The sequence below is a fragment of the Pristiophorus japonicus genome, chromosome 25, assembly GCF_044704955.1.
Source record: "Pristiophorus japonicus isolate sPriJap1 chromosome 25, sPriJap1.hap1, whole genome shotgun sequence".
NCBI lineage: Eukaryota > Metazoa > Chordata > Chondrichthyes > Pristiophoridae > Pristiophorus > Pristiophorus japonicus.
Genome location: NC_092001.1, coordinates 2,798,590 through 2,812,207, shown reverse-complemented (window position 1 = coordinate 2,812,207; position 13,618 = coordinate 2,798,590). Strand labels below are relative to the sequence as shown.

Below are 13,618 nucleotides of genomic sequence, written 5' to 3'. Positions count from 1 at the left end.
GACCCCTTTCACTGAGTCACCAAATCGAGGGAGCCCTTACACTGAGACACCAAATCCACGGACACATTACACTGACACTCCAAAGCCAGGGACCCCCCACACAGAGACATCAAATCCAGGGAGCCCTTACACTGAGACACCAAATCCAGGGACCCATTACACTGAGACATCAAATCCAGGGACCCCTTACACTGACGCATCAAATCCAGGGACCCCATACATTGAGGCATAAAATCCAGGGACAACTTACACTGAGGCATCAAATCCAGGAACCCCTTACACTGAGGCGTCAAATCCACGGACCCCTGACACTGAGGCATCAAATCCAGGCACCCCTCACAATGAGGCACAAAATCCAGGGATCTCTTACAATGAGGCATCAAATACAGGGACCCCTTGCACTGAGGCATCAAATCGAGGGACCCCTAACACTGAAACATCAAATCCAGGGATCCCTTCCACTGAGCCATCAAATCCAGGGACGCCTTCCACTGAGACACCAAATCCAGGGTCCCTTACACTGAGGCATCAAATCGAGGGACCTCTTACAATGAGACATAAAATCCATGGTCCCCTTTCACTGAGGCAACAAATCCAGGGACCCCTTACACTGAGACATCAAATCCAGGGCTCCCTTACACTGAGGCACCAAATCCAGGGAAAACTTACACTGAGTGATCAAATCCAGGGACCCCTTGCACTGAGGCACCAAATCGAGGATCCCCTTGCACTGAGACACCAAATACAGGGACCCCTTACACTGAGGCATCAAATACAGGGACCCCTTACAATGAGGCATCGAATCCTGGGACCCCTGACACTGAGGCATCAAATCCAGGGACCCTTAACACTGAGACACCAAATCCAGGGACCCCTTACACTGAGACACCAAATTTAGTGACACCCTACACTGAGACACCAAATCCAGGGACCCCTTACACTGAGGCATCAAATCCAGGGACAACTTAGACTGAGGCATCAAATCCAGGGACCACTTACACTGAGGCATCAAATCCATGGAACCCTTTCACTGAGGCTTCAAATCGAGGGACCCCTTACACTGAGACAGCAAATCCAGGGACCACTTACACTGTGGCACCAAATCGAGGGACGCCTTACACTGAGACACCAAATCCAGGGACCACTTACACTGAGGCACCAAATCCAGGGACCACTTGCACTGAGGCACCAAATCGAGGGACCCCTTACACTGAGACACCAAATCCTGGGACCACTTACACTGAGGCACCAAATCCAGGGACCCCTTGCACTGAGGCACCAAATCGAGTGATCCCCTACACTGAGGCATCAAATCCAGGGACCCCTTACACTGAGGCACCAAATACTTGGACCCCTGACACTGATGCATCAAATCGAGGGACCTCTTACACTGAGACATCAAATCCAGGGAGCCCTTACACTGAGACACCAAATCCACGGACACATTACACTGAGACTCCAAAGCCAGGGACCACTTACACTGAGACATCAAATCCAGGGACCACTGACACTAAGGCACCAAATCCATGGATCCCTGACACTGATGCATCAAATCGAGGGACCCATTAAACTGAGACGTCAAATCCAGGGATCCCTTGCACTGAGCCATTATATCCAGGGATCCCTTCTGCTGAGGCACCAAATCCAGGGACCCCTTACACTGAGACACAAAATCCAGGGACCCCTTACACTGAGACACCAAATCCAGGGACCCATTACACTGAGACATCAAATCCAGGGACCCCTTACACTGACGCATCAAATCCAGGGACACCTAACACTGAGACATCAAATCGAGGGACCACTTACACTGAGGCATCAAATCCATGGATCCCTATCACTGAGGCATCACATCCAGGGTCCCCTGACACAGAGGCATCAAATCCAGTGACCCCATACATTGAGGCATAAAATCCAGGGACCCCTGACACTGAGGCACCGAATCTATGGATCCCTGACACTGATGCATCAAATCGAGGGACCCATTAAACTGAGACATGAAATCCAGGGATCCATTACACTGAGCCATTATATCCAGGGACCCCTTCTGCTGAGGCACCAAATCCAGGGACCCCTTACACTGAGGCACCAAATCCAGGGACCCCTTACACTGAGACATCAATTCCAGGGAGCCCTTACACTGAGACACCAATCCAGGGACCAATTACACTGAGACATCAAATCCAGCGACCTCTTACACTGACGCATCAAATCCAGGGACACCTAACACTGAGACATCAAATCGAGGGACCACTTACACTGAGGCATCAAATCCATGGATCCCTATCACTGAGGCATCACATCCAGGGTCCCCTGACACTGAGGCATGAAATCCAGGGACCTCTTACAATGAGGCATCAAATACAGGGACCCCTTACACTGAGGCATCAAATCCAGGGACTCCTTACACTGAGGCTTCAAATCCAGGGACCACTTACACTGAGGCATCAATTCCAGGGACCCCATACACAGAGGCATCAAATCGAGGGACCCCTTACACTGAGACATCAAATCCAGGGATCCCTTAAACTGAGGCACCAAATCCAGGGAGCTCTTACACTGAGGCATCAAATACAGGGAACCCTAACACTGAGGCATCAAATAGAGGGAACCCTTACACTGAGGCATCAATTCCAGGGACCCCTAACAAAGAGGCATCAAATCCAGGGTATTCTTACAATGAGGCATCAAATACAGGGACCCCTTACACTGAGGCAACAAATAGAGGGAACCCTTACACTGAGGCATCAATTCCAGGGATCCCTTACAAAGAGGCATCAAATCCAGGGACCACTTCCGCTGAGGTAGCAAATCCAGGGACACCTTACACTGAGACACCAAATCCAGGGACCCCTTACACTGAGGCATCAAATCCAGGGACCACTTCCACTGAGGCAGCAAATCCAGGGACCCCTTACACTGAGACATCAAATCCAGGGACCCCTTACATTGAGACACCATATCGAGGGACCCCATACAATGAGACACCAAATCCATGGATCCCTTTCACTGAGTCACCAAATCGAGGGACCCTTACACTGAGGCATCAAATCCAGGGACCCCTTACACAGAGACACCAAATCCAGGGACCACTTACACTGAGACATCAAATCCAGGGACCCCTTACACTGAGGCACCAAATCCATGGACCCATGACACTGATGCATCAAATCGAGGGACTCCTTACACTGAGACATCAAATCCAGGGAGCCCTTACACTGAGACACCAAATCCACGGACACATTACATTGAGACTCCAAAGCCAGGGACCACTTACACTGAGACATCAAATCCAGGGACCCCTGAAACTGAGGCACCAAATGCATGGATCCCTGACACTGATGCATGAAATCGAGGGACGCATTAAACTGAGACATGAAATCCAGGGATCCCTTGCACTGAGCCATTATATTCAGGGACCCCTTCTGCTGAGGCACCAAATCCAGGGACCCCTTGCACTGAGGAACCAAATCCAGGGACCCCTTACACTGAGATATCAAATCCAGGGAGCCCTTACACTGAGACACCAAATCCAGGGACCCATTACACTGAGACATCAAATCCAGGGACCCCTTACACTGACGCATCAAATCCAGGGACACCTAACACTGAGACATCAAATCGAGGGACCACTTACACTGAGGCATCAAATCCATGGTTCCCTATCACTGAGGCATCACATCCAGGGTCCCCTGACACTGAGGCATCAAATCCAGGGACCCCTTACACTGAGGCATCAAATCCACGGACCCCTTACACTGAGGCATCAAATCCAGGGACCCCTTACAATGAGGCAAAAAATCCAGGGATCTCTTACAATGAGGCATCAAATACAGGGACCCCTTGCACTGAGGCATCAAATCGAGGGACCCCTAACACTGAAACATCAAATCCAGGGATCGCTTCCACTGAGCCATCAAATCCAGGGACGCCTTCTACTGAGACATCAAATCCAGGGTCCCCTTACACTGAGGCATCAAATCGAGGGACCTCTTAAAATGAGACATAAAATCGAGGGTCCCCTTTCACTGAGGAAACAAATCCAGGGATCCCTTACTTTGAGACATCAAATCCAGGGTCCCTATACACTGAGACATCAAATCCAGCGACCCCTTACACTGAGGCATCAAATCAAGGGACCACTGACACTGAGACATCAAATCCAGGGCTCCCTTACACTGAGGCACCAAATCCAGGGACAACTTACACTGAGTGATCAAATCCAGGGACCCCTTGCACTGAGGCACCAAATCGAGGGTCCCCTTGCACTGAGACACCAAATACAGGGACCACTTACACTGAGGCATCAAATACAGGGACCCCTTACAATGAGGCATCGAATCCTTGGACCCCTGACACTGAGGCATCAAATCCAGGGACCCTTAACACAGAGACACCAAATCCAGGGACCCCTTACACTGAGACACCAAATTTAGTGACCCCCTACACAGAGACACCAAATCCAGGGACCCAGTACACTGAGGCATCAAATCCAGCGACAACATAGACTGAGGCATCAAATCCAGGGACCACTTACACTGAGGCATCAAATCCAGGGATCACTTACACTGAAGCAACAAATCCATGGAACCCTTTCACTGAGGCTTCAAATCGAGGGACCCCTTACACTGAGACATCAAATCCAGGGAGCCCTTACACTGAGACACCAAATCCACGGACACATTACATTGAGACTCCAAAGCCAGGGACCACTTACACTGAGACATCAAATTCAGGGACCCCTGACACTGCGGCACCAAATGCATGGATCCCTGACACTGATGCATGAAATCGAGGGATCCATTAAACTGAGACATCAAATCCAGGGATCCCTTACACTGAGCCATTATATTCAGGGACCCCTTCTGCTGAGGCACCAAATACAGGGACCCCTTGCACTGAGGAACCAAATCCTGGGACCCCTTACACTGAGATATCAAATCCAGGGAGCCCTTACACTGAGACACCAAATCCAGGGACCCATTACACTGAGACATCAAATCCAGGGACCCCTTACACTGACGCATCAAATCCAGGGACACCTAACACTGAGACATCAAATCGAGGGACCACTTACACTGAGGCATCAAATCCATGGATCCCTATCACTGAGGCATCACATCCAGGGTCCCCTGACACTGAGGCATCAAATCCAGGGACCCCTTACACTGAGGCATCAAATCCACGGACCCCTTACACTGAGGCATCAAATCCAGGGACCCCTTACAATGAGGCACAAAATCCAGGGATATCTTACAATGAGGAATCAAATACAGGGACCCCTTGCACTGAGGCATCAAATCGAGGGACCCCTAACACTGAAACATCAAATCCAGGGATCGCTTCCACTGAGCCATCAAATCCAAGGATGCCTTCTACTGAGACATCAAATCCAGGGTCCCCTTACACTGAGGCATCAAATCGAGGGACCTCTTAAAATGAGACATAAAATCGAGGGTCCCCTTTCACTGAGGAAACAAATCCAGGGACCCCTTACACTGAGACATCAAATCCAGGGTCCCTATACACTGAGACATCAAATCCAGCGACCCCTTATACTGAGGCATCAAATCAAGGGACCACTGACACTGAGACATCAAATCCAGGGCTCCCTCACACTGAGGCACCAAATCCAGGGACAACTTACACTGTGTGATCAAATCCAGGGACCCCTTGCACTGAGGCACCAAATGGAGGGTCCCCTTGCACTGAGACACCAAATACAGGGACCCCTTACACTGAGGCATCAAATACAGGGACCCCTTACAATGAGGCATCGAATCCTTGGACCCCTGACACTGAGGCATCAAATCCAGGGACCCCTAACACTGAGACACCAAATTTAGTGACCCCCTACACAGAGACACCAAATCCAGGGACCCAGTACACAGAGGCATCAAATCGAGGGACCCCTTACACTGAGGCATCAAATCCAGGGACCCCATACACAGAGACATCAAATCCATGCACCCCTTTCACTGAGGCATCAAATCAAGGGTCTCCTGACACTGAGGCATCAAATCCAGGGACCACATGCACTGAGGCATCAAATCCAAGGACCCCTTACACTGAGGCATCAAATCCTGTGACCCCTTACACTGAGGCAACAATCCACGGACCCCTTACACTGAGGCATCAAATCCAGGGACCCCTTAAACTGAGGCACTAAATCCAGGGACCTCTTACACTGAGGCATCAAATACAGGGAACACTTACACTGAGGCATCAAATAGAGGGAACCCTTACACTGAGGCATCAATTCCAGGGAGCTGTAAAAATCTTTCAGGAACAGCCTAGCAATTTCAACGGCCGGAAATACAATGTTCCCTGACCGGGAATCGAACCCAGGCCGCAGCGGTGAAAGCGCCGAAACCTAAACACTGGACCACCAGGGAAGGTGCTACACATTTGCTTGCCAACAAGCAGACCAACACAGTCTTTCCTGCTTGCCCCTTCCAAAGTATCACCACATTCGCGCCAGGTAAAATTGTTCGTTGCAAATGACATTTTTTGTGGAGAACACCAAAGATATGTCCGCGCATCCACAGCATCACGTGCGGGTAGGCATCCACTGAAATCTATTTCATTCTGTCCTTTTCTCGGGATTTTTCACTCTCGGTGCCGGGTGAACATTTCATTTCGTGTTTTTGTCCTGAACTGCTGTCTTTTGCCCATCTCCAGGCGACAGAACCGTTCTGTCTGTCTGTTCCTACTTTTGAGCATTGAAGGGAACAGGCCTCCCGTTCATCCTTTATCAGCAAACCAAGAAGCAGAAATAAACAGAAAGATGTGCCTCTCCACCCCGTCGGCAAAGAAGCAATGACTGTTATTCCAAATAATTCCCAACCCTTGGGATTCTCTGTGGATTTGTTTCATTATAAAGATTTGATTTTCAACGTGACTAAAAACCGAATAAAAATTATGAAAAACACTGGAATGGCCCGTACGGGGATCGAACCCGCGACCTTAGAGTTATTAGCACCACGCTCTAACCAACTGAGCTAACCGGCCACAAATTGTGCTAACGTTGCGTGAAAGCTCAGTCTGCGGGGATTGTGTTTCAAACTCACACTGGATGACAGATTTACTGCATAAACATTGAACACATCACATCGCTTAAACATTGTTCACTGTTCATCTACAACACTGCGCAGAGTGTAAATAGAACGTAACAGAAAAAGTGCGCTAAATCTAAAAACAATTCATGTTGAAAATTATTATCACGCAACCGCTGAACAGCCCACTGTCCCGATATAAAATCAGCCACTATCCTTAGAATGAAGGGAACGCGAAATAACCAAAAATTGCTGAAACACGGAATTGAGCCATGAACCATCTGGATCTTCAGTCAAACGCCTTCCCAACTGAACTATTTCGGTCTGACAGTGAACGAAGCAAAGTTTTCTCACACCTTTCTGAAAGAAAACCTGACCCCGGAAGGAATTGCCCCACCCACTCTGTCCTCGTTTCGGGGCAATGGGTCCCAAACACATCTCAGAGCTCAGGTTGTGTCAATGTAAAGTATAATGATACCGAAAATCTTAATGCTCATGTTCCGTTATCACTGCCCACGAGCCAGGCAGTGGTCTTGTACACGTTGCTAAGTTCAAAATGTGTATTATTTCGCACTGGCAATGAATTAACGGATATCTGTGCTGTGATCAACTAGGTTAATTAGGGTGATGTCGTGCAAGAACGTAATGGAAGCCTAATTATAATGGTGATTGTTTTCACACTGCAGTTAAATGTTGGCAAACGTACAGTGTCAATCAGCAATTCTAGTTCCACATGTTGATTTAATGTTCTGCTGAAGTGTTCATAAAGAAACAAAGCTTGCACAACAGGCTCGATCTCACCGTCTTGAAGACACAGTGAAATATACTGTAGAGTTTATAACTGTTTGAGAACATAAAATGTCAGTAAAATACCCCGTTCTTAACTCGACACTGATGGGCTGTGAAAGGGAGCCCGGCCGAAGTCCCACATAGCCGCACTGACCCCGAGGCAAGGTGAAATTCTAACAGGTTCAGTCCATAGCAGTGCTCTGCTGAAGAGAGATAAGTGTCGCGAATCAAGGAGAGACTTAACAATACTGATGTTGAATGTCGGTCAGATCAATCACTCCATGAATTCACTGCTGGGAAATTCAGAGCTTGTAAATTGCCTGTGAACGCTAAACATAGACACACAGTGAGCCAATGTTCAATATAGGAGGGGCCCAGGCCAAATATAATGCTCGGGATAAGTTATCAGTGGCCATGGCCCAGGCATTCACTGATTCCAGTCTTGCAGACCTTGCTAAGTTTAAAATGCTGAATATTTCCACACTGGCAATGCATTGACAGATGGTAAGCTAGAGTGATGTGCCGCAAAAATGTTCACGGAAGGCTCAAGTAAGTCATGATTGGCAACATTTACGGTGTCAATCAGCACTTGTTGAGCGAGATCTCCTCATTTGCTGCTGACTTTGAAACGGAAGGCACTGAAGTGTGTGCTCTGTCACGACAACGAATGATGCGCTGCTGATGGTTGGGGCAGCAAGAGTGCAGTGAGCTGTAAAATTTTTTCAGCAACAGCATAGCAATTTCAACGGCCGGAAATACAATGTTCCCTGACCGGGAATCGAACCCAGGCCGCAGTGGTGAAAGCGCCGAAACCTCACCACTGGACCACCAGGGAAGCTGCTGCACATTTGCTTGCCAACAAGCAGACCAACACAGTCTTTCCGGCTTGCTCCTTCCAAAGTATCACCACATTCGCGCCAGGTAAAACTGTTCATTGCAAATGGCATTTTTTGTGGAGAACACCAAAGATATGTCCGCGCATCCACAGCATCACGTGCGGGTAGGCATCCACTGAAATCTATTTCATTCTGTCCTTTTCTCGGGATTTTTCACTCTCGGTGCCGGGTGAACATTTCATTTAGTGTTTTTGTCCTGAACTGCTGTCTTTTGCCCATCTCCAGGCGACATAACCGTTCTGTCTGTCTGTTACTACTTTTGAGCATTGAAGGGAACAGGCCTCGGTTCATCCTTTATCAGCAAACCAAGAAGCAGAAATAAACAGAAAGATGTGCCTCTCCACCCCGTCGGCAAAGAAGCAATGACTGTTATTCCAAATAATTCCCAACCCTTGGGATTCTGTGTGGATTTGTTTCATTATAAAGATTTGATTTTCAACGTGACTAAAAACCGAATAAAAATTATGAAAAACACTGGAATGGCCCGCACGGGGATCGAACCCGCGACCTTAGAGTTATTAGCACCACGCTCTAACCAACTGAGCTAACCGGCCACAAATTGTGCTAACGTTGCGTGAAAGCTCAGTCTGCGGGGATTGTGTTTCCAACTCACACTGGATGACAGATTTACTGCATAAACATTGAACACATCACATCGCTTAAACATTGTTCACTGTTCATCTACAACACTGCGCAGAGTGTAAATAGAACGTAACAGAAAAAGAGCGCTAAATCTAAAAACAATTCATGTTGAAAATTATTATCACGCAACCGCTGAACAGCCCACTGTCCCGATATAAAATCAGCCACTATCCTTAGAATGAAGGGAACGCGAAATAACCAAAAATTGCTGAAACACGGGATTGAGCCATGAACCATCTGGATCTTCAGTCAAACGCCTTCCCAACTGAACTATTTCGGTCTGACAGTGAACGAAGCAAAGTTTTCTCACACCTTTCTGAAAGAAAACCTGACCCCGGAAGGAATTGCCCCACCCACTCTGTCCTCGTTTCGGGGCAATGGGTCCCAAACACATCTCAGAGCTCAGGTTGTGTCAATGTAAAGTATAATGATACCGAAAATCTTAATGCTCATGTTCCGTTATCACTGCCCACGATCCAGGCAGTGGTCTTGTACACGTTGCTAAGTTCAAAATGTGTATTATTTCGCACTGGCAATGAATTAACGGATATCTGTGCTGTGATCAACTAGGTTACTTAGGGTGATGTCGTGCAAGAACGTAATGGAAGCCTAATTATAATGGTGATTGTTTTCACACTGCAGTTAAATGTTGGCAAACGTACAGTGTCAATCAGCAATTCTAGTTCCACATGTTGATTTAATGTTCTGCTGAAGTGCTCATAAAGAAACAAAGCTTGCACAACAGGCTCGATCTCACCGTCTTGAAGACACAGTGAAATATACTGTAGAGTTTATAACTGTTTGAGAACATAAAATGTCAGTAAAATACCCCGTTCTTTTCTCGACACTGATGGGCTGTGAAAGGGAGACCGGCCGAAGTCCCACATAGCCGCACTGACCCCGAGGCAAGGTGAAATTCTAACAGGTTCAGTCCATAGCAGTGCTATGCTGAAGAGAGATAAGTGTCGCGAATCAAGGAGAGCCTTAACAATACTGATGTTGAATGTCGGTTAGATCAATCACTCCATGAATTCACTGCTGGGAAATTCAGAGCTTGTAAATTGCCTGTGAACGCTAAACATAGACACACAGTGAGCCAATGTTCAATATAGGAGGGGCCCAGGCCAAATGAATGCTCGGGATAAGTTATCAGTGGCCATGGCCCAGGCATTCACTGATTCCAGTCTTGCAGACGTTGCTAAGTTTAAAATGCTGAATATTTCCACACTGGCAATGCATTGACAGATGGTAAGCTAGAGTGATGTGCCGCAAAAGTGTTCACGGAAGGCTAAAGTAAGCCATGATTGGCAACATTTACGGTGTCAATCAGCACTTGTTGAGCGAGATCTCCTCATTTGCTGCTGACTTTGAAACGGAAGGCACTGAAGTGTGTGCTCTATCACGACAACGAATGATGCGCTGCTGATGGTTGGGGCAGCAAGAGAGCAGTGAGCTGTAAATTTTTTTCAGGAACAGCCTAGCAATTTAAACGGCCGGAAATACAATGTGCCCTGACCGGGAATCGAACCCAGGCCGCAGCGGTGAAAGCGCCGAAACCTAACCACTGGACCACCAGGGAAGCTGCTACACATTTGCTTGCCAACAAGCAGACCAACACAGTCTTTCCTGCTTGCTCCTTCCAAAGTATCACCACATTCGCGCCAGGTAAAACTGTTTGTTGCAAATGACATTTTTTGTGGAGAACACCAAAGATATGTCCGCGCATCCACAGCATCACGTGCGGGTAGGCATCCACTGAAATCTATTTCATTCTGTCCTTTTCTTGGTATTTTTCACTCTCGGTGCCGGGTGAACATTTCATTTAGTGTTTTTGTCCTGAACTGCTGTCTTTTGCCCATCTCCAGGCGACAGAACCGTTCTGTCTGTGTGTTCCTACTTTTGAGCATTGAAGGGAACAGGCCTCCGGTTCATCCTTTATCAGCAAACCAAGAAGCAGAAATAAACAGAAAGATGTGCCTCTCCACCCCGTCGGCAAAGAAGCAATGACTGTTATTCCAAATAATTCCCAACCCTTGGGATTCTGTGTGGATTTGTTTCATTATAAAGATTTGATTTTCAACGTGACTAAAAACCGAATAAAAATTATGAAGAACACTGGAATGGCCCGTACGGGGATCGAACCCGCGACCGTGGCGTTATTAGCACCACGCTCTAACCAACTGAGCTAACCGGCCACAAATTGTGCTAACGTTGCATGAAAGCTCAGTCTGCGGGGATTGTGTTTCAAACTCACACTGGATGACAGATTTACTGCATAAACATTGAACACATCACATCGCTTAAACATTGTTCACTGTTCATCTACAACACTGCGCAGAGTGTAAATAGAACGTAACAGAAAAAGAGCGCTAAATCTAAAAACAATTCATGTTGAAAATTATTATCACGCAACCGCTGAACAGCCCACTGTCCCGATATAAAATCAGCCACTATCATTAGAATGAAGGGAACGCGAAATAACCAAAAATTGCTGAAACACGGGATTGAGCCATGAACCATCTGGATCTTCAGTCAAACGCCTTCCCAACTGAACTATTTCGGTCTGACAGTGAACGAAGCAAAGTTTTCTCACACCTTTCTGAAAGAAAACCTGACCCCGGAAGGAATTGCCCCACCCACTCTGTCCTCGTTTCGGGACAATGGGTCCCAAACACATCTCAGAGCTCAGGTTGTGTCAATGTAAAGTATAATGATACCGAAAATCTTAATGCTCATGTTCCGTTATCACTGCCCACGATCCAGGCAGTGGTCTTGTACACGTTGCTAAGTTCAAAATTGTGTATTATTTCGCACTCGCAATGAATTAACGGATATCTGTGCTGTGATCAACTAGGTTACTTAGGGTGATGTCGTGCAAGAACGTAATGGAAGCCTAATTATAATGGTGATTGTTTTCACACTGCAGTTAAATGTTGGCAAACGTACAGTGTCAATCAGCAATTCTAGTTCCACATGTTGATTTAATGTTCTGCTGAAGTGCTCATAAAGAAACAAAGCTTGCACAACAGGCTCGATCTCACCGTCTTGAAGACACAGTGAAATATACTGTAGAGTTTATAACTGTTTGAGAACATAAAATGTCAGTAAAATACCCCGTTCTTTTCTCGACACTGATGGGCTGTGAAAGGGAGACCGGCCGAAGTCGCACATAGCCGCACTGACCCCGAGGCAAGGTGAAATTCTAACAGGTTCAGTCCATAGCAGTGCTATGCTGAAGAGAGATAAGTGTCGCGAATCAAGGAGAGCCTTAACAATACTGATGTTGAATGTCGGTTAGATCAATCACTCCATGAATTCACTGCTGGGAAATTCAGAGCTTGTAAATTGCCTGTGAACGCTAAACATAGACACACAGTGAGCCAATGTTCAATATAGGAGGGGCCCAGGCCAAATGAATGCTCGGGATAAGTTATCAGTGGCCATGGCCCAGGCATTCACTGATTCCAGTCTTGCAGACGTTGCTAAGTTTAAAATGCTGAATATTTCCACACTGGCAATGCATTGACAGATGGTAAGCTAGAGTGATGTGCCGCAAAAATGTTCACGGAAGGCTAAAGTAAGCCATGATTGGCAACATTTACGGTGTCAATCAGCACTTGTTGAGCGAGATCTCCTCATTTGCTGCTGACTTTGAAACGGAAGGCACTGAAGTGTGTGCTCTATCACGACAACGAATGATGCGCTGCTGATGGTTGGGGCAGCAAGAGAGCAGTGAGCTGTAAATTTTTTTCAGGAACAGCCTAGCAATTTAAACGGCCGGAAATACAATGTGCCCTGACCGGGAATCGAACCCAGGCCGCAGCGGTGAAAGCGCCGAAACCTAACCACTGGACCACCAGGGAAGCTGCTACACATTTGCTTGCCAACAAGCAGACCAACACAGTCTTTCCTGCTTGCTCCTTCCAAAGTATCACCACATTCGCGCCAGGTAAAACTGTTCATTGCAAATGGCATTTTTTGTGGAGAACACCAAAGATATGTCCGCGCATCCACAGCATCACGTGCGGGTAGGCATCCACTGAAATCTATTTCATTCTGTCCTTTTCTCGGGATTTTTCACTCTCGGTGCCGGGTGAACATTTCATTTAGTGTTTTTGTCCTGAACTGCTGTCTTTTGCCCATCTCCAGGCGACAGAACCGTTCTGTCTGTCTGTTCCTACTTTTGAGCATTGAAGGGAACAGGCCTCCGGTTCATCCTTTATCAGCAAACCAAGA

At 47.3% G+C, this 13,618-nt stretch overlaps 3 non-coding genes across 3 annotated transcripts; all 3 read right to left on the bottom strand.

Annotated features, from left to right (window-relative positions):
* Positions 1 to 6,937: 6,937 nt before the first annotated feature.
* Positions 6,938 to 7,011, bottom strand: trnai-aau (transfer RNA isoleucine (anticodon AAU)). The gene has a single exon. It is a non-coding gene; the product is annotated as a tRNA-Ile (tRNA).
* A 2,209-nt stretch (positions 7,012 to 9,220) lies between these two features.
* trnai-aau (transfer RNA isoleucine (anticodon AAU)) lies at positions 9,221 to 9,294 on the bottom strand. The gene has a single exon. It is a non-coding gene; the product is annotated as a tRNA-Ile (tRNA).
* Positions 9,295 to 11,503: 2,209 nt separating this feature from the next.
* Positions 11,504 to 11,577, bottom strand: trnai-aau (transfer RNA isoleucine (anticodon AAU)). Its single transcript has one exon. It is a non-coding gene; the product is annotated as a tRNA-Ile (tRNA).
* Between the last annotated feature and the right edge of the window lie 2,041 nt (positions 11,578 to 13,618).